Here is a 23979-nt window from a genome sequence, read left to right as displayed (position 1 = left end):
CTCCAGAATTTGAAACATTGTGATGGCTACTTGTCTGTACCTGCTATCGTTTGTGTCTCAAACTCAGACTTGTTGCCAGCAGGAGCTAGAAAATGAGGGGACAGTGACATCAGAGTTACCTCCTCTTTGTCTCGTTTAATACTCGGAAATAACTCTATCAGGAAAATCATAAGGAAACTACAGGTCCGAGAGATGAACTCACCCCAGGACACATAAACAGCAAGTTGTGGATCAGGATTCCTACATCCTTCTGTCAGACTCTAGTATGCTTTGCTGACACATGGACTTAAAGTTCTCTGACACAGAATCTGTCGAAAATAATAAGCCAAAATAGAATTCTAAGGTGACACAGAATCTTATCAGAACTTGCCTTGATTTTATTTGATTTTTAGGACCCACACACCTATGTCAACGATTTTTTATGGGTGTTTTATAAATAAATTCTGATTTTCAATTAGTTGTTAAGACCTCTAAAACTTTCTGTGGAGACAGTGAAGAAAATCTTCAAGATCCGTAGAAATATCTTAGGACATGCTGATTCTACTGGGCTATATTTACCATGGAGAGACACTTCTGTGAATGTCATGATTCTCTGCCAAAATGTCAGCCTCGTCCTCTGCGTCCACAAGTTCATGAAAATGGGAGAAACTCGAAAGAGGCAAGCAAGGTACAGGGAACTGCTGGGGGTAGGACAGAGAACTGAGACTGTGCCCTAGGAAGATTATCAGGGGTACTTTGGGGGGGAAATGCAACTTATGTTAATCACATAGCCTCAATGGTCTCCCTGAGAAAGGCCATGGTCAGTTGCTTTGCAAATCCATGAAAGGCCATCAGCCCCAGTGCAAAGATGTTTTCATCTCATGTCCTCTGTTTTTGGATACCTGGATGATTGGCAATATTAAAATAGCATTTTTGAAATCCACAGCTTCCAGAATTTGTAGCCAAACCCTATTTGCTAGAAACACAACTCTGGACACCAGCAGGTTTGTCTTGCTTAGAGTAAGAATGCCACGTTTGCCTATAAGTACTTACCTCTGAAGAGATCTATTTCTTAATGTCTAATCTCATCATAAGAGCTTGCTTTAAAAAATTATTAGAAATTTTGCTGAGTGCTACTTTTGTTCCAATGATGCCACATGAGTATTTTGAATGGGTCATTTCATTTAATTCTTACAACACCCTAGAGAAGTATCATCATTATCTTCCTCATTTGACAGAAGAGGACATCGGCGCTTAGTGTGGTTAAGTAACTTGCCCAAGATCAAACAGGAAGAGGTAAACCTGGGATTCAAACCCAGGCAATTGGAATCTAGAGTCTGCATCCCTAATGACAATATTTATGCTTCCCAATATTTATGCAAACTTAGAGCAGTAATTCTCAGTCCTGGATGCACATTAGAATCACCTGGGACATTGTTTGGGGGCGAAACGTGATCCTTGAGTTGTGATTCAATTCAAGGAAATGGGACCAATCACAAGTGNATTTATGCAAACTTAGAGCAGTAATTCTCAGTCCTGGATGCACATTAGAATCACCTGGGACATTGTTTGGGGCGAAACGTGATCCTTGAGTTGTGATTCAATTCAAGGAAATGGGACCAATCACAAGTAGTCTCACATCTTCCCAGGTGTTTCTAATGCGCAGCCAATACTTAAGCTTCAAACGTATTGCGGTCTGTGTCCCAGCCTCCAAGACTGTGATGTAATTTGTGTAGCATGTGACCTGAGTTTCAAGACTTGCAAATATCTCTGCCCCACCTTCCAACCCCCCCAGGTTATTCTAATATGCAAACAAATGTAGTAACCTCGGTTCTAGTGGCTCTTAAACTCTAGTCAGTATCAGAATCATCTGTAGAACTTAATAAAAATGCGAAAGTCCAAGCCCTGTCCTATTTCACTGGGCCTGGGCCTCTGTGGATTTCAAACTTAAATGCACATTAAAATCGTCTGGAGAGCTCGTTAAGTGGCAGTTTCCTGGGTACCGCCCCGAGATTCTGGTTCACTGGGTCAGGGTGGACTTACAAATTTGCATTTTTAATAAGCTCACAGGTGATGTCATTGATACTGATTTGGAAATCACAAGGAGCTGGAATTTTCTCCCCAGGGACATTGGTCAGTGTGTTGAGGCATTTTTTTGTCCCAGTGGGGGTAACAGAAGGACACTATTGGCTTCTACGGGGCAGAAGCCCAGGGTGCTGCTGAACATCTAACCGTGCACAGGAGAGCCCCAACCCCCAAAACCAATGATCTATTCCAAAATGTCACGTATGCCGAACGTGAGAAACCCTGCTCTAGATTTTAAAGAGAGGTTTAGATTCTTATAAATCAGATAATTTATAGATTTGGAGCAAAAATCTAGAACTCAAGTTAATATCATCTTTAAAACAGAGATACAGAACCAACTGTATGGTGTACATTGTAAAATATTGTAGAACATTGTGATTTTTATTTCTAAACATAAGACTATAGCATTTGGGTGTGTTTCAGGGAGCTCCAAATCCCGTACGAGGTTGCCTTGAAACTGTACACAAAAATCAAAGCCTGTGAAAACCAGTAGAGGATAGTTATTCTTTTCATAAAAAGCAGTGAACATAGGAACTAATAAAGTCAGTGTTCATAGTGTATTTTATTTTTATTGAAGAACGACATACAATATTAGTTGCAGGTGTATAGCATAATGATTGAGATACATTGTAAAACGGTCACCACAATAAGCATAGTCACCATCTGTCACCATACAAAGTTGTTATGATGTTATTGACTATATTCCTTATGCTATATATTATGTGTCCATGTTTTATTGTGGAACTGGGAGATTGTACCTTTTAATCTTTTGCCTACTCCGTCCATCCCTCTCCCCTCCTCCCTTCTGGCAATCATCAGTTTCTCAGTATCTGAGTCATTTTGTTTTGTTTCTTTCTTTTGTTCTGTTTTTCAGCTTCCACAAGTGAAGTCATATGGTATTTGTTGTTCTCTGTCTTACTTATTTCACTTATCATTAAAACTCTCTAGGTCCCATCCATATTATTGCAAATGGCAAGATTTCATTGTTTTTATAGCTGAATAGTAAGCCATTGTATATAAATACTTCATCGTCTTTATCCATTCACCTATTGATGAACATTTCGGTTGTTTCCATATCTTGGCTGTTACAAATAGTGCTGTGAACGTAACGGAACATATGTCTTTTCAAATTCTTGTTTTCACTTTTTGGATAAATACCTAGAAGTAGAATTGCTGGATCATATTGTAGTTCTATTTTTAATTTTTGGGAGGAATCTCCAATCTATTTTCTATAGTGGCTGCACCAATTTACGTTCCCACCAACAGTGCACAAGGGTTTCCTTTTCTCCATGGCCTCGCCAGCACTTATTTCTTATGAAATACACTGCAGTGCTCTTGTCCAGTAACGTCGTCTTAATAGGAGGGGAAACAGTTCTGTTCAGGACAGTTCACCAGGTTCTGACAATAACAACAACGTGAGTGCAGACAGACCCTACGATTAAACAGTATTCCTGAAAATCAGATGATTTCAAAACTCACAAGTAGAGGGTAGGCCTTGATACTTTTTAAAAATGTTCATAAAGCTCTGATGATGGTTTGCTGCTATCCTTATCTACAGTCATGCTGAGCAAAGCAAAAGCTAAATGGGATGTTAAACTGTATTCAAGGGGTGCTAATGTTTACGTCTTATCACCTGCAGTCTCTCAGAGAAAGCAAAAGTTACTACAAATAGCGCTTTGCCAGAAACTGGGTTCTTCACCAACAATGTCGCTTTAGTGTACCACGAACTGATTGATTCTAACGCGGCCATGACTGTTGTTGACAAGAGGCTTTGTATTTTTATATGGCACATCTAATGGTCCATCTGAAAACAAGTATTTTGAATGTTAACTATTCTCTGACACTTTGGAGTTACTGTTGCTCTTCCCATTTCCATGAGGTCAATATATGGTTCATGGTAACACTGTACAAGTTTAAAATTTCATTACAGGAAGTGGTCCGGGGTACTACAAGTAATTTGGCTCACCTTTGCGGGGTGCTGGGTCACACTGTAATAAAGCATTTTAGAGTATCGTCAAGTTCATGACTGCAGCCTGATTACCCTAACGCTAACAGTGGTTAGGAGCAGTGAAAATCGTGCCTACGTGCCGGTCAGTGCGCCGGTTACATCCGTCCATCACCAGCTGGTGAGCTCTGGATGCCAAATATTTCGGAAATGTCCTGCCCAGAGGTGTAACCAGCCTCTAGGAGATACAGCCCAACCACCCGGATCATCTGGATCTGACATAGCAAGTCACACATGGGGCCCTCAGGAGGAACTTGCAGGCTCTCCAGCGCTTTGATGTGACCCAGTGTGGCTACGGACGGTGAGAGGCCACCATGTAGACGGAGTATCTGCCCACCCACCAAGGCAGTGAGAGGAAGAGTCAGAAAGATCTTTAAAATGTTTCCAAACATTTGCATTTCCATATTTTGCTACACACTCTTCATAGAAACCGCATACTTGTGTCGTCTGTCTACTCTCATAATTTGTTTGGAGAACGCTGATGTGTTCAAACCGGAAGAGCCACAAGCAGCGTAAGTATTTCAACGGAGTAATATCCTCTGTCAACATACTCTCCCATAAACAAGTCATTTATGTCTGGTGATTTGCCACCAATTCTAAACAGTTCCATGAGGTCATGAAATTGTCCCTGCGCATCTCCGCAGATGGGAACTGGGCATCGAACTTTCTCGCACATTCCATTCTTTTGATAGGATTTCTTTAGCCTTCTCGCAGGGGCTCTTGACCTGGGACTCTGACAGCTGCTGGCACTCTTCAGCCATTCGATGCACGGGTCCAGCTCCTTGGTGAACACCTTGCTTGGGATACCACCTGCCCGAACCGGTTGTGGCTGTGTGCATGAGTCCCCCAGTGCCACCTGCACCACGGGCCACAGGCACACGCAGGGGCTGGTTCCTGGGGAACTTGTGGGGCTACTGGAAGCTGCTGGGCAACAGCGCCAACCTACGGTCTCTCCCTGCAGTACCAAACCACCCACCGCTGCCCTCCTCTGCTCCTTGTCTTTTCGATAATAGCATGCTAACAGGTCTAAGGTGATCTATCATTGTGGCTTTCATTTGCATCTCCCTGATGTTTAGTGACATTAAGTACCTTTTCATGTGCCTATTAGCCATCTGTCTGTCATCTTTGAAAAAATGTCTATTCGGATCCTTGGCCCATTTTTTAATTGGATTGTTTTGTTGATATTGAATCTTAGGAGGTCTTTATATATGTTGGATGTTAGCCTCTAATCACATACATGACTTACAAATATCTTAGCCTGTTCAGTAGGTTGCCTTTTCTTTTTGTTGATGGGTTCTTTCACTAGTGAAACTTTTTTAGTTGAATGTAGTCCCATTTATTTATTTTTGGTTTTGGTTGTCCTTGACTCTGAGGAGACAGATGCAAAAAATAATATCACAAAGACAAATGTCAAAGAACTTACTGCCTCTGTTTCCATCCAGGAGATCTGTGGCTTCAGGTTCTATATTTAAGCCATTCACCCATTTTGAGTTTGGTTTTTTACATGGTGTAAGTGGTCTAGTTTCATTCTTTTGCATGCAGCTTTCCAGTTTCCCCAAGACCATTTATTTAAGAGACTGTCTTTTCCCCCATTGTATATCTTGCCTCCTGTAGTGTAAATTAATTGACAGGCTAAGCATCTGTTTATTTCTGGGCTTTCTGCTGAGTTCCACTGATCTGGTGTCTGTTTTTGTGTCAGCACCATGCTGCTTTGATTACTATTCTTTGCAATAGTTTGAAATCTAGAAGTGTCATACCTTCAGTTTTGTTCTTGCTGAAGTTTGCTTTGGCTATTCAGGGTCTTTTGTGGTTCCATGCAGATTTTAGGATTCTTGTTCTAGTTCTGTGAAAAATGCTATTAATATTTTGATAGGCATTTCATTAAATTTGTAGGTTGCTTTGGGTAGTATGAGCATTTTAACAATATTCTTCCAATCCATGAGCACAGTATGTCTTTCCTTATGTTGCATTTATACAATCTTCAGTATCTTTCATCAGCCTCTTATGGTTTTCAGAGTACTGGTCTCTCACCTCTTTGGTTAAATTTACTCTTAGGTCTTTAATTCTTTTTGATGCAATTATAAGTGAGATTGTTTTATTTCCCTTTCTGATAGCAGGTTTTTAGTGTATAATAATGTAACAGCTTTCTGTATATTAATTATGCATCCTGCCACTTCACTGAACTCCTTTATTCTAATAGTTCTTGGATGGAGGCTTTAGGATTCTCTCTGTATAGCATCATGTTGTCTGTGAATAGTGACAGTTCTACTTCTTCCAATGCAGGTGACTTATATTTCTTGTCTAATTGCTGTGGCTAAAACTTCCAATACTGTGAATAAAAGCAGCAAGAGTGGACATCTTTGTCTTGTTCCTACTCTTAAAGGAAAAGTTTTCAAATTTTTACTGTTGGTATGATATTACCTGTGGGTTTGGCATATATGGCCCTTACTATGTCAAGGCACATTCCCTCTATACCCCACTCTGTTGAGAGTTTTTATTACTAATGGATGTTGAATTCCGTCAAGTATTTCTTTGTATCTGTTGGAGATGATTGTATAATTTTTACCCTGCATTTGTTAATGTGGTGTATCACACTGATTGATTGCAAATACTGAACCACCCTTGCATCCCTGAAATAAATCCCACTTGGTCATGGTGTATGATCCTTTTAATGTGTTTTTAATTGGATTTGCTAATATTTTGTTGAGGGCTTTTGCATCTATGCTCATCAGGGATATTGGCCTGTAATTTTTTGTTTGTTTGTTTGTAATGTTTTTGTCTGGTTTCAGTATCAGAGTCATGCTGGCCTTGTGGAATGAGTTTGGAAGCATTACTTCCTCTTCAGCTTTCTGGGAATAGCTTGAGAAGAATAGTAATTATTCTTTAAGTGTTTGGTAGGATTCATCGGTGAAGTTTTTGGTCCCAGACTTCTAAGTGGGTTTTTTTGTTGTTGTTGTTTTTGCTTTTAAGTTTTTTTTTTTTAAATATTTTATTTATTTATTTGACAGAGATAGAGACAGCCAGCTGCTTTTAAGTTTTTTTGATTACTGATTCAATTTCATTACTACTAATTGGTGTGTTTAGATGTTCTCTTTCTTTCTGACTTAGTCTTGGCAGATTGTATATTTCTAGGAATTTATCCATTCCAGGTTGTGCAATTTGTTGGTGTATAATTGTTCATACTAGTCTTTTATGATCCTTTGTATTTCTGTAGTATTGATTATAACATCTCTTTTATTTCTGATTTAATTTGGGCCATCTGTCTTTTTTTCTTGATAGTTTTTTTAAAAATTTATATTTTTTTAAAGAACCAGTTTTCAGGAGACCTAGCTGGCTCAGTCAGTAGAGCATGTAATCTTGGTCTCAGGATTCTGAGTTTGAGCCTCATGTTAGGCATAGTAATTACTTTAAAAATAAATAAATAAAAGAACCAACTTTCCTTCCTTCTACTAACTTCAGGTTTTGTTTTTCTCTCTAGTTCCTTTAGGTATGAGGTCAAATTGTTTCTTTGAAATTTTTATTCCTTGAGGTAGGCCTGTATCACTGTAAACTTCCCTTTTAGAACTGCTTTTGCTGCATCCCATTGACTTTGAAGCATTGTATTTTTATTCTTATTTGTCTTCAGGTACTTTTTAAATTTCTCTTTGATTTCTGTATTGACCATTTGGCTGGAGAGTAGCATGCTGTTTAGTCTCCATATGCTTGTGTGTTTTCCACTTTCCTCCTTGTACTTGATGCCTGGTTTCATTAAGTTGTGATTAGAAAAGATGCCTGATATGATTTCAGTCTTCTTACATTTATTGAGACTTGTTTTATAGTCTGACATGTGATCTATCGTGGAGAATATCCCACATGCACTTGAGAAGAATGTGTATTCTGTCTAATATAGTGTATTTTAAATGAAGTCTAAATTACTTTGAAAAATACGTTTTGTAAAGTGAAATCCCTGAGTATATATCCAACATTGATTATGTTGTTTCATGTTTAAGAGATTTACTAGGTGGGGGCGCCTGGGTGGCACAGCGGTTAAGCGTCTGCCTTCGGCTCAGGGCGTGATCCCGGCGTTATGGGATCGAGCCCCACATCAGGCTCCTCCGCTATGAGCCTGCATCTTCCTCTCCCACTCCCCCTGCTTGTGTTTCCTCTCTCGCTGGCTGTCTCTATCTCTATCGAATAAATAAATAAATAAATAAATCTTTAAAAAAAAAAAAAGAGATTTACTAGGTGGTAAGGATTTTAGGAACTTTCAGAAAACAAAGACTCGTCTTCAGTGGGTTTAAATCTAGTACATGCGTGTAGGTCTCTGTGATGCAAGGCGGTAAGAAATGCCTTGAGAGTGCCAAATCTGTTCTCGAACTATGGGTGCTTTTGAGAGCGTTGCTGGGGGGAGAGGAAGTTTTATGGAAAAGGTGAAAACAGGACTGTACCCAGATCAGCATGGGCAAAATCTAGAAACTAGAGAACTAGTTTAGAGGTAAGGGGTGGTTCAAATAAAAAAAATGGAATGTCCCTGATAGGGGACTGAAGTGAAGCTTCCGCCTTGTCCAGGAGCTCGGGCTCTAAACCAGTCATAGGATATGGACTGGGTGAGTGACTGTATACAGAATCCTGGGAATGTGGGGGAGATTCTGACACTTAATTGTGAACTTAATTCTGCATCTCAACCAAAACTTAGCAGCAGACCTAAGGGATGCAATCGAAGTAAAGTTTGGATCTCACGTCTCTACTGGGCAAACCCAATCATCTGCACTTTAGAAATAAAAACACAAGTTCAGGGACTTGTCCAAAATTTCAGACAAGTTCGAAGTAGGCAGAATGTTGGTGGCAATCTCCCCCCATCCGCTTACTGCATTTTTCCCTCTGACAAGTGTGCCCTTAATGGTTGTGCTCCATTTTTTAAGTGTCATAATTATACATCTGTTTTAGTGACAGCAAACACCAGCAAAGAGTCCTCTTTGTCCAGGGAGTGTCGTCTTTGCTCTCTGTTGAGCTCTTCTCCAGCTCTCCGCAGTCTGTAGATATTATGTGAGTAAGGAAATACTAGTTCTAATAACTCCTGGTTCCCATTAAAATAAAGGGGAGCTCCCATTAGGTGAAATCTATTGGTACGATTGTCTACTTGTCCTTCGTGAGAGAGAGGTTGTTCACCTCCTGCCCTTAGAGGCCACGTGCTTGTCAGCATTTAAATAGCAGCTGGGCCCCTTCCTTTGTTCAGATGTATTTTTTATACCTATTGATTACCTCAAGATGGTTATATGAATAAATTCCCCCATCCTTTCAATAAGGTAAGGCAGGCTAGAGAATCATTTTTCTTTGTTCTCAAGTTACTATTTTACAATAAAGTTAGTGGTAAAAATCTGCTTGATCTATTTATTTTTGTTTCCTCTGAGACTGAAAGCTAAATATATCTGCATTCTTTGAAACCTTCTGACACTCATTGGAATGTTGGAATCTCAAACATTTACTTGTTAAAAGACCTTAGCCGGTCTCCTGGAAATTAATAAGTACCCTTCTGTATTTCTCCAGGGCTCTGTGAGAACGTGTCTTCCTATTACCTTCATAGGGCAGACAAGCTTTTCTGCCTTGTTCTTTGGGTGGAAGATGATGGGTCACGCAGAGGTTTTCGCTCTATGGATGAATGAAGGGGAAACAGCATTTCACCCACAGGCCCGGTTCTTCACCCTCCCTCCAAGTGCTTATTGAGCAAAGCACGGCTCGAGGTGCTGGAGAGAGATAAGGTGAATTAAATACTTCAAGAAGTTGAGTATTCCCAGGGAAAGTTGAGATGCCTGCTTGAAGCACTTGACAAAATCCGGGTTGACTTCCTTCTCTATAGAGAATTTGGCCCCTTGGAAATAGTCAGGCACAAAATTATAGAAACCGAGAGACAGATATCAAAGGGCTTTTCTACTACTCATTTATTCTCTATTCAAAATGACATTGAACAATTTTAGGTATCCCCATTTGAATTGAGCTCTCTGTAGGTTTTCTTTTTTTCAAATCTCTGAGGAGCTCTGGACTTGAAGATTGGGAGTGGAAGGGAGGAAGTGGCATCCTACTTCCCCGGAGTGAAACGGTGAGGCCTTGAGAGCAGTCCATCGCAGACCTCATTTAACTGGGTATGCCGGCAAGGTACGTGATGCTCGGACAGAGCTGACTCTCCCAGGAATTTGCCAGCATTACACGCTCACTTGTGGCATCATGCAAACATTTTCTTCTGGGAAAGATGCCAAATATTTTTGTTTATGACTTTCTAAATAGATAATAGCCACAATTGCTAAACCCATTTGCTGTTCACAAGTGGAGAAAAAGAGCCCATAGTTGTTTGGCGAATGGCAGGAGGTATGTTTAGGCTCATTTTAAGGCCATTAAGGGGTCTTCTGAACTGATGTCCTGTGTAGCTCCTTTGTTCAAAATGGGTATCCCTCCAACCTCTGCTTGCATGCCGTGAGTCAGTAACTAAATGTTATGTTCAGGACAGCCTAAACCATAGGCAGTAAACCTCAGAAAAAAAGTGAAACTTGATCTCGAGTGACATCTTTTTCAATGTGCATACAGTCCCAGTTGAAGGGTTTCTCCTAAAGCATCTTGTTGATACCAGTATAACTTGGGCAAAGTCTTAAAAGAGAGAATCCAAATATAAATTGAAGACCACGTGTAATTTTTAGATGTTTTTCATGTGAATCTGGCCATTTGTAGTAAACAAAAAAAAAATGAGATACAAAGATTTCAATATGGGGAACAATAAAAAATATTTTAAAACTAAACATTAAGGTTCTATATACTTGGGTAATTAAAATATCTGATTATTTAAATACACATATATTTTTTTCATGATAAGTTCCTGGCAAAATTGCCCAGAAAATCAGAATGTAACGTGATTAGAATTTCTGTTAGCATAAGTTGTTACTAAGCCATTGTGAGTTAGTTGAAGTATCTGGAAACATGTACATTTTAGAAATATGATACTTTGTGTGTGTGTTTTGGTAAACAGGGCTTTTAATGCAATTAAAGTGTGCACTAGTTTCTTATAATATGATGACGGAATGAAGACTTTTGCCTGGAGATAGTGCGTTGACATAAATCTGTTCTGCTTTCCCACAGACACCTACATATTACCCCTGTGCGAATGCTGTTAATGTCTTTGAAGCTTTATTTTCCTGTTGTCATAGAGTAAGATTTTTCTCCCTTGTCCTCATAGATCCTGCTTATAAAATACAAAATAAATTCCTTCATCATAACTTCGCTCCATGGGTCAAATAGAGCTGGGTGTTCAAAAGATAGAGGAGTTATTTTGCCTTCTTCCTGTTACTCGTACGAAACCTACTAATGGATTTTTATATATATAATAAAACTACAAGCAAGGCTGTAATGGCGTGTGGATGTATGTGTCTTTCCAGGTATGTGTCCCATTTTGAATTTTTAAAATCCAAGTGCACCGGAGTGATCACAGTACAAACACTGGTGTTCTGTTGAGAGTGCATCTGTGTCAGAAAGAAACAGACTTTAAAAAAAAATTATTTAGAGCAAAAAAACCCCAGTTCACTCACTTTTCCCACCCCTGTGTCTGGCAACCGTCAATCTGTCCTCAGTATGTATGAGGTTTTTTGTTGTTGTTTTAGATTCCACATATAAGAGAAATTAGATAGTATTTGGCCTTCTCTGACTTATTTCACTTTGTATAACGTTACCAAGGTCCACCCATATTGTTGCAAATGGCAGGATTTCTTTCTTATGGCTGAATATTCCATTGCATATAAATCTATATATATCACAATTTCTTTATCCATTCATCAACTGATGGGAACTTAAGTGGTTTCCATATCTTGGCCATTGTAAATAACACTCCTGTGAACATGAGAGTGCACGTACCTTTTCGAGTTAGAGTTTTCATTTTCTTCTGATAAATATCCAGAAGTGGAATTGTTGGATCATATGGTATTTTTCAATTTTTTCAGGAACCTCCATACTGTTTCCTACAGTGGCTGCGCCAGTTTGCATTTCAACCAACAGTGCATAAGGGTTCCTTTCCCCCCACGTCCTTGCTAACGCTGGTTATTTCTTGTCTTTTTGATAATAACCAACTAACAGGTGTGAGGTCATATCTCATTGTGGTCTTATTTGCCTTTGCCTGATGGCTAATGCTGTAGAGCGTCTTCTCGTGTGCCTGTTGGCTATCTGTATGTCATCTTTGGAAAAATGTCTATTCATGTCTTCCTCTCATTTTTCGATCAAGTTTTTTGTTTTTTGTTTTAGCTATTGGGTTGTATATTTCCTTTACATGTTTTGAACTTTAGCTCCTTATCAGATAAACTATCTGCAAATATTTTCTCCCACTCAGTAGATTGTCTTTTCCTTTGGTTGTGGTTTCCTCTGCCATGCAGAAGCTTTTTAGTTTGATGTGATCCCACTTGTATATTTTTGCTTTTGTTGCTTTTGCTTTTGGTGTCAGATTCAAAAGATCATTGGTAAGAACTATGTCAAGGAGCTTACCCCATGTTTTCTTCCAGGAGTTTTATGGTTTCAGGTTTCAGGTATTACATCCAAATTTTTAATGCATTTTGAGTTAATTTTTGTGTGTGATTTAAGAAAGTGGTCCAGTTTCTTTCTTTTGCATGTTCCAGTCCAAATTTTCCAATACCAATTATTGAAGGGACTGTTCTTTCCCCCTTGTGTATTCTTGACTGCTTTTGTCATAAATTGGCCACATATGCTTGGTTTATTTCTGTGCTCTCAGTTCTGTTCCGTTGATCTGTATGTATGTTTTTATGTCAATATGGTACTTGTTTAATTACTATAGCTGTAATATAATTCGAAGTCAGAGAGTGCGGTTCTTCCAGCTTTGTTCTTCTTTCTCAAGATTGGTTTGGGTATTCAAGGTTTTTTACAGTTGCATACAAATTTTAGGATTATTTGTTCTGTGAAAAATGCTGTTGGAATTTTCATAGGGATTACCTCGATTCCGTAGATTGCTTTGGGTAGTATGGACATTTTAACAATATTCTTCCAATCCCTGGGCACAAAATATCTTTCCATTTATTTGTGTCTTCTTCAATTTCTTTCATTAATGTCTTATAGTTTTCAGTATACAGAACTTTCACCCCCTTGGTTAAAGTTATTAGGTTTTATATTCTTTTTGATGTAATATATAAATGGTATTGTTTTTAAAATTTTTTTCTGATAGTTCAATATTAGTGTAGAGAAACACACACATNTTTTGATGTAATATATAAATGGTATTGTTTTTAAAATTTTTTTCTGATAGTTCAATATTAGTGTAGAGAAACGCACACAAAAAANTTGTTTTTAAAATTTTTTTCTGATAGTTCAATATTAGTGTAGAGAAACACACACATACTATACATCTTGTATCCTGCAACTTGACTGAATTTCTTTATTCTAATAGTTTTTTGTGTCTTAAGGGTTTTCTATTTATGTTATCTGTGAACAGTGACAGTTTTACTTCTTTTCCATCTTGGATGGTTTTAGTTCTTTGACTTGCCTAATTGGTATGTCTAGGATTTTGAGTACTATGTTGAATACAAGTGGTGAGAGTGAGGATCCTTGTCTTGTTCTTAGAGGAAACGTTTTCAGCTTTTCACTGCTGAATATGATGTTAGCTGTGGGCTTGTCGTACGTGGCATTCATTATGTTGAGGTACATTCCCTTTATACCCGTTTGGTTGAGAGTTTTTATCAAGAATGGATGTTGACTTTTGTCAAATGCTTTTTGTACATCTATTGAGATGAAATGATTTTTGTCCTTCATTTTAGTAATGTGATGTATTACATTGATTTGTGGCTGTTAAACCTGCCTCATATCCATAGAACAAGTTCCGCTTGACTACTGTGGATGATNCCGCTTGACTACTGTGGACCTTTTAAAGTATTGGTGAATTTGGTTTGTAATATTTTTTGAGGACTTTTGCATCTGTGTTCATCACAGACACTGGCCGATAATTTTCTTTTGACATCTTTGTCTAGTTTTGGTATCAGGGTAATGTTGGTCTTGTAAAATGAGTGGAAGAATACCTGCCTCTTCTATTTTTTTTTGGAGGACTTTGAAAAGAATTGGTATTAATTATTCTTTGAATGTTTGATAGAATACACCAGTGAAGCCATCTAGTCTTGGATTTTCTGTTTCTTGGGAGTTTTTTGATTACTGATTCGGTCTGATTACTAGTCATCAGTCTTCCAGATGGATGTTCTGATTTTTAATTTTTTTCTCAGACATGACTCTAGACATAGTTCTCTCCATAAATGTGCTAGCCGAGTTCATTTTATTTTGAAAAACTACATAAAGCCACTATATCTGTAGAAAATGTAGCTTTTCCTGACAAGCTCAAAAATGTGAGAGACATATGAAAGAGCAAAGATTTCTTCAATTAGATAGTTTCCATTTCCACAGTGTTGCAACTGAATAGTTTGTCATTTCACACATCATTTCTATTGATACTTGTGACCAATTTTTTTTTCTTATCGACGAGGGGATTGGCGTTGGAGGTTTTCCTAACTCAGCCTTCAGATACCACTCATACTCATTATTAAAGAAGGTGAAAATAATTCAGCTAGCAAAACATTTTTTTAAAGATAGTCACTCAACAAATTAAGTTTAAAGAATTCAAAAGATTAAGTTGCAAAACAAAGGCTAAATGAGATTAAAATAAAAATGGCAAATTATCTTACTGTCCTTTATCAGAACATACAAGAACTAATGATGATGTGATAAGAAACCGTTACTGGGTTTGTTAAGGAACTTTTTTACTCATTCTTATTTTCTCTCTCCCTCTCTCTCTCAATTTCTTTAGAGAAAGGCTTAACCTTTCATGCCATAATATGAATATATTCAAGTCTAAAATGTTATTTTACTACATTAAATATTTATGCTTATTGAACATAAATAAAACATTGGGCAGAATATTTTAACATTTTAAATATTTTATGTCACAAATTTACATAGAAATTATGCACAAATACTTTGTGTGGGTGTTCATTTAAAAACCACACACACACACAAACACACACACACACACAACTAAGACAGGTTTTCCAGGATTACCAGCTTCATTTAAATGACTACCACCTAGGCAGAGAAATAGCTTTTCCACATTGTCTGGACAGCTGGGAAAACAGCATCTTTACCAGTGTGTGTAGTGACAGCCACATCTGACACTGAATACCCCATCTTGGCATCGGTTATTTACTGCTGCTAGTTGTAGGACCTCTTCTAGTAGATAAACCTACCTTTTTGTTTTTGTTTTGACACTAGTACTGAAAGAGCCAAGGGGGATCACTGAGGTCACACGGTGAGTAAGTGCAGTATCCGCTCCTGTGTTGAAGTATCTGCTGTTCCTAGTGCTCAGGGCAAGAAGGAAGAGGTGAGGTTTCTCGAATCTAACGGTGTGGAGAAAAGACTGCAGAGCTGGGACCCAGGCCTCTGATGAGAGAGTGCTACTGGGCTAGTGCTATGTTCCAGGGGTTCAGAGAAAGCAGCCCTGCAGATGTGGGACTCAGACCAGCCAACCTGTTCTGGTGTCCGCGGAGAGAGACAGTGTGGCTGGTTAACGCGACTGTAGCAAAACGGGAACCCGGAACCGGAAATGCCGCTGCCAAAGTGAAGAAATATTGCTGGACTGCTGGTAGCAGGAACAGGAAGCAAAAATAGAAGTAACAGCTTTCTTCTTCCTCCAGTCTTCTTGTCTCCCTTTAGCAGCTATTGGAATAAGCAGGGGACCCTTGATGGAATGGAAACGTGATTTGTAGAGTCTCAGTGATACAGAGCTAAGTAGAGAAAGGTGATTTTGGAGCTAAGACAAAATAGTTCAAGAGCCTTGGGTACTTGTATTAGAGAAGAACACATTCTGAAAATATAGGTGCTAAATGTCTAACCTTGAGAAGTTATAAAAAGGAAAATAGAATAAATCTAAAGATATTAGGTGAGCATAATTAATAAAAATAAAATAAAAATTAGTGAAATAAAAAAAAACACTGAATAGAGCAAGCAAAGCCAAAATAAAAAACAAAAAACTAGAAAATAACAAACTGACAAACTAAAAAGAAAAAAAAAACCCCCACAGATAAAGAATTTGGGAAGAGAAACAGGTAGCTGAAACTACAGAGGCTGCAGAAATCATACTGTGAACAACTGTATGCCATAGCTTTGTAAACATATGAAGTGGTCAGATTACTAAAATGGATTCAACAATAGTCTCTATAAATATATATAAAAAGTCTATAGCCATTAAAGAAATTAAACTTCTGGGTTTTCTTGTTTGTTTTGTTTTGTTTTTTGTTTTTTGCTTTTTTTTTGGCCACAGAGTCAAATACCAGGCTCAGATGATTCTATAGGACAGTTCTACTTGTATTCAACACACTTCTTCCGATTCAAAGAAAGTATCAAATTTTATGTAAACTCTTTGAAAGAGTATTTTAAAAGGATATAATCCACTTCTGGTTTTAGGGTATAACTTAGTACCAAAACCACAAAGAGAAAAAGAAAAGCTGTGGGCCAATACAAACAAAGTCATCAGCGTATATGGAAAGACAATACATATTTAGTAGTGAAATGCTCAAAGCATTCTCTGTAAGTAGTAGTATAAACCCACTATCATCGTTAGTATCCAACATTGCACTGGAGGTCTTAATGTGACAAGGGAAAAATGGCATTAGAATAGGAACAAAAGGAAATAAACTGTCATTCACCAGCGATAGAGATAATACAGAGGGATATACAAGTTATGGAATTGCCCAAATCACCAAAAGATTCTCTACCTTGTTACTACCAGTGAACATTAAATAATGATATACTATTTTACAGCCCTCAGGATGGGGAAAAAAAATCCGACCATACCAAGCGAGGAGAAGGACATTGAGCTATAGAAACTCTCAAAGCAGATGGGCTTATAAACTGAGGAACGATTTATCTACCAGTCTAATTGAACATGCCCATATCTCTTGCCTGAGCAATTCTCCAGATCTCTGCATATGTGTCTCAGAAAACATGTCCAAGAGTGTCCATGCTAGCATTGTTCATAATAGCAGCAGATCCTAGAAACAGCTCAATTTTCCATTGAAAGAATAAATCGTAATTCAATCATACATGAAATATTGTGATGTAGTAAAAATGAACTACAGCCATATTGACTGACATAAATTAATTTCAGGAAAATAAATAATTTTGAGCTCAAAAAGCAAACTGCAGAAGAAACAGGAGTGTAGTTCTATTCATATAAAGTTCAAAGATAGGCAAATCTAAACGATATATTGTTCATGGACACGTGTAACTAAAACATGAAGAAAAAGAATGGAGAGATTATCACAAAATTTAGGATAGTGATCCCTTCTAGGGAGGAGAGCAGGGCATGCTACCCGGGAGGGAGGCACAGCAGTGTTAAACATCGGTAATGTTCAATTTCTTAAGCTGGCTGATGAGCATAAGATTATTTTTTTAAATGTTTGTTATTTTATACAGTTATACGCACCTTGATCTCCATGATGTACTCATAATGAAATATCTTATAAATGTAATTATAAACGTAAATTAAAAATAATAATTTACTTTTAGGTGACAGTTTGGCTTTTATAAAGGAACTAATGGATTAGTTTAATATTTTTTGTTGTCATAGTCTAATAATTTTCACTGCCTCCTTAGACTGCAAAATTATAAATTTTGGACCACATCCCCCCTTCAAAAAGCCTAATTTAAGTATTTTTTATTAAACTTAATTTTTACAAATGTGTGTATATATGCATAAATGTGAATTTTAAGATACCTATGAAAGTGTAAAAACATATACCCATACAAATGCAGGGTAATCTATACCCGATGCATGTTATGAAGGATAGATAGAATCATTGTTTTTAGACTAAGTAGAATGTGGCTAAAAAAAAAACAAATTATATGATTCTTTGCTGCAATCTCAGGTAAATCTATTTCTTTTGCTTGTTTTGTTTTGACACTACCAAGGCAAAATGGTTAGGAGGAGGGAATGGGAATAGAACAACATTGTGTGTTTGTGCCAAGTAACCTAGGGCTTCCTGTTCATGTGACATAAAGTTGGAAGAGAAGAGAGACCATTTTCACCAAAAGAAACTAAGTTATTAAAGCACATCTCACTAAGCAAAAAGGTCAAAGTTCATCTTCCTTAATATCCACTGCCTCCCTATTCCCACCAAAAATATGATTTATTAGGCTGGGTGTAAAAGAGTTCAGGAGATGATTTCAGGAAGAAGCTACAATGTGTTTAAAAATCCAAGTCCACGCGTGACCAGGCAGAGATCAGGCTGGTCCCTGGGCTGAATCAGTGTATGTATCTGAATACCAAGGGTCCTCTTTCACATTACTTTACTTTATGGAGGTTTTCATGTGTTTTTATCCTACAACTACTGCCTTGCACAGTAGTTCAATAAGTATTTCAATGAATGAATGAATGAATGAATAACATGTTTGGAGTTTAAAAAGCAAAGAATAAACACTAAAAGTGGGGTTTGGAATAGAGTAAATATAAGGCTATTTCATGTAGGCTGAGAATAATTCAGGAGTTATTCTGCTGGTTACTGGATTTGTAATCTTTTTTTTTTTTTTAAGTTTCTGTTTGTAAGATCTTTGTCTTTGATTTTTAGCAGCTGCTCTATGATAGATGTAGGTTTCTATCCTACTTGGGACTCCCATGTTCTGAGCATGAAGATTCTTGTCTTCCTTCAATTCTGGAAATTCTGTCATTATTTCTTTAAATATTGACCCTTAATCTAAAATTTATATTAGGCACACAATGAACCTTCTCTTTCTATTATTCCGTTTGTCTTATACTCTTATATTTTCCCTCTTTATCTTTCCTCAGCTCCATCTTTGATTTCAAGGATTTTTTTGTTCGGTTGTGTCTAATCTGCTCTTTAGCTTCCTGTTGAGGCAGTGATTGTGTATTTCAAGTCCAGAAGTTCTCTTTGTTTTACATCTTTTTTTTTTATGGTGTTTTCTTATGTTTTTATTTTGTGGGAAGTGGGGCTTTCTTTACCTGTGGGACTTTTTTCTGATCTGGGTTGAAGAGGTTTCTCTCTAAAGTGATTTTGTGTTTGCTTCTGACATGTGAATTAAGCATTTTGCCAGACTAAACCCACCTTCTTAGTTGGAATTTCTCATTCTAGGTGGGAAGACTGGATTTGAATCTCAAACTCCAGGGGAAAAAAATGCCCCAGCTAGTCAATTCTCCAGGAAGCCCTTTTCTCTATGTGGAGCTAAGGCCAAGAGAAAGATAAGATGATTTTATTGCCTAACTGCGCTGAAACAAAGATGTTTTTCCCTAAATTTCCCTTTTACTGAGGGTATAGTTATTCAAAGATCTGGTTTTTTATTAGAGTTTCAATTCCATTTCCTGTGAGCCGTCCATTTTGTTTATGAGTTCCAAGGCTTCATCGCTTGGTCTCTTACGAATGTTTTACCTCTAACCCCCAAGGGTTTAGTGCTGATTTCATTTCCCAATTTGTACTTTCCCCCTGGGGATTTCCTTTACTTTCTTGCAAATTCAGCTATGCAGTTTAAGATGTTCTGTAGACAGAAGACTCTCTACTCTTCCTTTAGAAAAGGCAAATCTCCCACTTACATTAGAGCCAACCATATAACTTACTGATACGTAACCATTTTTGAGCTATAAAATTTTATACACTCTATAATATGTTTCTTGAATATTTAAATGTTTTCTAACTCTCTGAGTTACATATGGGATTATGTAAAGTTCTTGGCACTTTAGACATAAAGTGAACAATAATGGTAGCTTAATATTAAACACATACATATCCATAAAAGCATGAAATATTATAGGGAGAATACATATCACAAATCTACAAATTGATCGTGGAATTTGCCTAAGGGAGGGGACCCGACTTGCTGGAAACAGGGAAGGGAAAAGACATAATATTTCCTATAAACCCTTTGGTAACTTGAATTTTGAATANAAAGTTCTTGGCACTTTAGACATAAAGTGAACAATAATGGTAGCTTAATATTAAACACATACATATCCATAAAAGCATGAAATATTATAGGGAGAATACATATCACAAATCTACAAATTGATCGTGGAATTTGCCTAAGGGAGGGGACCCGACTTGCTGGAAACAGGGAAGGGAAAAGACATAATATTTCCTATAAACCCTTTGGTAACTTGAATTTTGAATGATTTGCCTGTATTTCCTCTTCAAAAATCCTTTTAAAATGAAAAATTATAAACCTGTCAAACTGCTTAATATACTGTGTATGAAGCAAAGAATGTGATTGGGGGTGGTTTTTTTACTTCTCATGCTATGTATTTCTGCATTGTTAGAATGTTTTCTAATAAACGCATTCATGCTTTGTGTTTACCATTTAAAGATTAAAGCAGAAGAAATTTTGGACAAATGCCCCTATGAGTACAATACTTTCTTTATCTGTCTGCATGACAGGATCAAGGTTATCAGCTGAGAGGTCATCAGAGGGCCACTCAGTCTCATTTGGTGTGAAAGGCCACAATAAAAATATTTAAAACGAGGCAACTTCAAAAGCTGAACTTTAGCGCCGGCAGAGAGATTTTATAGTCATAAATTATGTTCTGCGCTTTGAATGTTGTAGAGAAAATATTCAGGCTCAGAGTAGAAGAAATCATTATCAAGTCGTGGTAGCAAAATTAGACGTTGTTTTGTTGTGGCGGCGGTTTCTCTTAAAGCAACAACTGCTTTTTCACTGTCTCATGCCATGACCCCTCTGTAGGGCGTGGTGCTGAAGTCATTTCCAATAAAATTGCTAATGGATTTTTTAAATTGTACCCTCATTTGGAATGTTTCTCTGAGAAATATGAGGCCATTAAAAGAAGTTATCACAGCAGCGTAAGTGCCCAACATCTTTCTAAAGAGTCACCGATAAGGCGGCAGGAGAGCCCATGGTGTTTCTCTGGACTATTGGAATTTGCCTTAAAGTTATTGTCCTTGGGGCATTTGAGGTGGTGTGGTTTTCTGTTGCCTTTTTTCCCCTCCATTCAGTCTGCATTAAGGTTTCTCAGCCTCTGCACTAGTGACACTTGAGGCCTAGTAGTTTTTTGTTGTGGGGTGCTGTCCTGTGATTTGTAAGGGAAACAGTGGCATCATTAACCTGCATCGCTAGATACCAGGAGCAGCCTCCTTAGTTGTCCTGCAGACATTGCTAAATGCTCCTTGGGAAATCAAATTGCTCCCAATTGAGAGAGATTTGAGCAATCTGCATCTTGATAAAATCTTTGGTTGATGCCTGGGTTGCTGAGGAAAGTGTCAAGATTGGGAAGAAATACATTTAGGGTCTTTTTGTGGCTTAGTGAATAAGTGGAAACTCCTCTCCTAGCACAGCCAGGTCCTCTTATGAGATAAACCAAAGGAACCTGCGTCTACATCCCAGTAGTACTCAAATGTCACTGTCCTCCCATTGAGGCTTATGAAATGTCACCCTGAGAGGCGTTTCTTCTGTTACTGGTATAGATAAAACCCATTCGCAAATAAGACCTAGGCATTCTTTTGGGTGCAAGTCCATGTACAGAGTGGAGAGTACAGAAAAGGACTGGCGGGAAGTTCTTATGCCATATTCCACATCTTTGTTCCTTAAGAAGGCTATTTAAGTCTGTCTTCTCGGGTGAATAGACCCTTCTGCACAGCTCAGAAAGGTGTGTTCCAAATTCAGCTAGTACTTTGCACAACTTAAAAGTTCTGGGTTCAGGATTTCTATTTAAAACATTGCCATGAACTCATACCCTGTTCATTTTTAAACAATTAAAACTTTGCACTTAAGTCTGTAAAAATCTAACTTGCCATGGGAAGATAAAACAAATTTGGGGAAATTTTTCTTTTAATGAAGTGCTTTAGATATATCATAGTTACTTATTTTTCTCCCTTTCCCTACCTTCTTTAAAGAATAGTAAACACTGGGGCACCTGGGTGGCTCAGTTGGTTAAGCGTCTGCCTCTGGCTCAGGTCATGAACCTGGGATCCTGGGATCGAGTCCTGCATCGGGCTCCCTGATCGATGGGAAGTCTGCTTCTCCTTCTGCCTCTCCCTTGCTCACGCTCTCACTTACTTTCTCTCTCAAATAAATTAAATCTTTAAAAAATAGTAAACATTTATGTGAAATAATTACTTTTGGGGATCCTTTCTCTGAGCATAGGAAATAAACTATGTTTTACAAATCCCATTGTCAAGAACCAGTGGTAAGAAGTGAATCATCTTGGGGCGCCTGGGTGGCACAGCAGTTGGGCGTCTGCCTTCGGCTCAGGGCGTGATCCCGTCGTTATGGGATCCAGCCCCACATCAGGCTTTTCCGCTAGGAGAATGCTTCTTCCTCTCCCATTCCCCCTGCTTGTGTTCCCTCTCTTGCTGTCTGTCTCTATCTTTGTCAAATAAATAAATAAAATCTTTAAAAAAAAAAAAAAGAAGTGAATCATCTTGGGGAACTTGGGTGGTACAGTTGGGTAAGCATCTGACTCTTGGTTTAGGCTCAGGCTGTGATCTCAGGGTCATGACATCGAGCCCAGCATCCGGCTCTGCACTCAGGGTGGAGTCGGCTTCAAATTCTCTCTCTCCCTCTGCCCCTCCAGCTTGTGCCCTCTCTCTCTAAAACAAACAAATAAATCTTACATTAAAAAAAAAAAGAAAGTGAATCATCCTAGTCAACTGGATGAAAGTTTTACCATTTATATTTCACTGGGTATAAAAAAAGAATAAATTTCACTGGGTATGCTTAAAGAGGCATACATTTTTTAAAAATTAAGATACTTTAAAATCATTAAAGGTTATTTTTAAGGTACATATAACTTTAGGTGAAAAATAATTTTGAAAAAGTTAATTTACATTAGGGTAAAAGTATACATTTAAAGACTGTAACTTATTTTAAAATCTCTAACATTTTAGTTTAATATTTTGAAATCCATCATACATGAATATGCAGAATGATTTAAGCCTTAGCCCTTTGAGGATAAGATAATTTTATTTTTCCAATTAAATCCTAAAGTTTTGTTAGTGCTTTCCATCTATAAATGTATCCATTTATTTCTGCTTCCCATGTTCAATATGATTTTGTAGAGGAGTCTTAGAACACTATATGATTTGCAAGTTGTAGGGAAAAAATCATTTGCCATTTTTTAAAGTTTTCATTTTAATTCCAGTTAGCATACAGTGCTATATTAGTTTCAGGTGTGCAATATAGTGATTCAGCACTTCCCTACATCAGCCCGTGCTCGTCATGAGAAATACACTCCTTAATCCCCATCATCTAGTTCCCTCATCCCCCCACGCACTTCTCCTCTGGTAACCATCAGTTCTCTGTAATTAAAGAGTCTGTTTCTTGATTTGTGTCTCTTATTTTTTTTTTCCCTTTTCTTGTTTTGTTGCTTAAATTCCACGTATGAGTGAAATCATATGGCATTTGTCTTCATCTGACTGACTTCGATTAGCATTCTACTCCAATTCCATCCATGTTGTTGCAAATGGCAAGATTTCATTCTTTTTGATGGCTGAGTAATCCATTTTGTGTGTGTGTGTGTGTGTGTGTGTCACTTTATTCACCTATCAGTGGACTCCTGGGCTGCTTCCATATTTTGGCTATTGTAGATTCTGCTGCGGTAATCAAAGGGCTGCTTGTATCCCTTCGAATTAGTGTTCCTGTATTCTTTAAGCATATGCCCAGTAGTGTGAATCCTGGATCATAAAGCAGTTCTATTTTTAACTTTTTGTGGAACCTCCATACTGTTTTCCAGAGTGGCTGCACCGGTTTGCATTTCCACCAACAGTGCACGTGTGTTTTTTCCTTCACCTCTTCACCAATACCTATCGTTTCTTGTGTTGTTGATGTTAGCCATTCTGACAGGTGTGAGGTGATAGCTCACTGTAGTTTGGATTTGTATTTCCCTGATAAGTGATGAT

General features: G+C 37.8%; 1 pseudogene; it reads right to left on the bottom strand.

Moving 5' to 3' along the window:
* Positions 1 to 3988: 3988 nt before the first annotated feature.
* Positions 3989 to 23979, bottom strand: part of LOC100469452 — a 74586-nt pseudogene continuing 54595 nt past the window's right edge.

This window comes from Ailuropoda melanoleuca, chromosome 1 (assembly GCF_002007445.2).
Source record: "Ailuropoda melanoleuca isolate Jingjing chromosome 1, ASM200744v2, whole genome shotgun sequence".
Lineage (NCBI taxonomy): Eukaryota > Metazoa > Chordata > Mammalia > Carnivora > Ursidae > Ailuropoda > Ailuropoda melanoleuca.
This window is presented reverse-complemented; position numbering and strand designations above follow the sequence as displayed.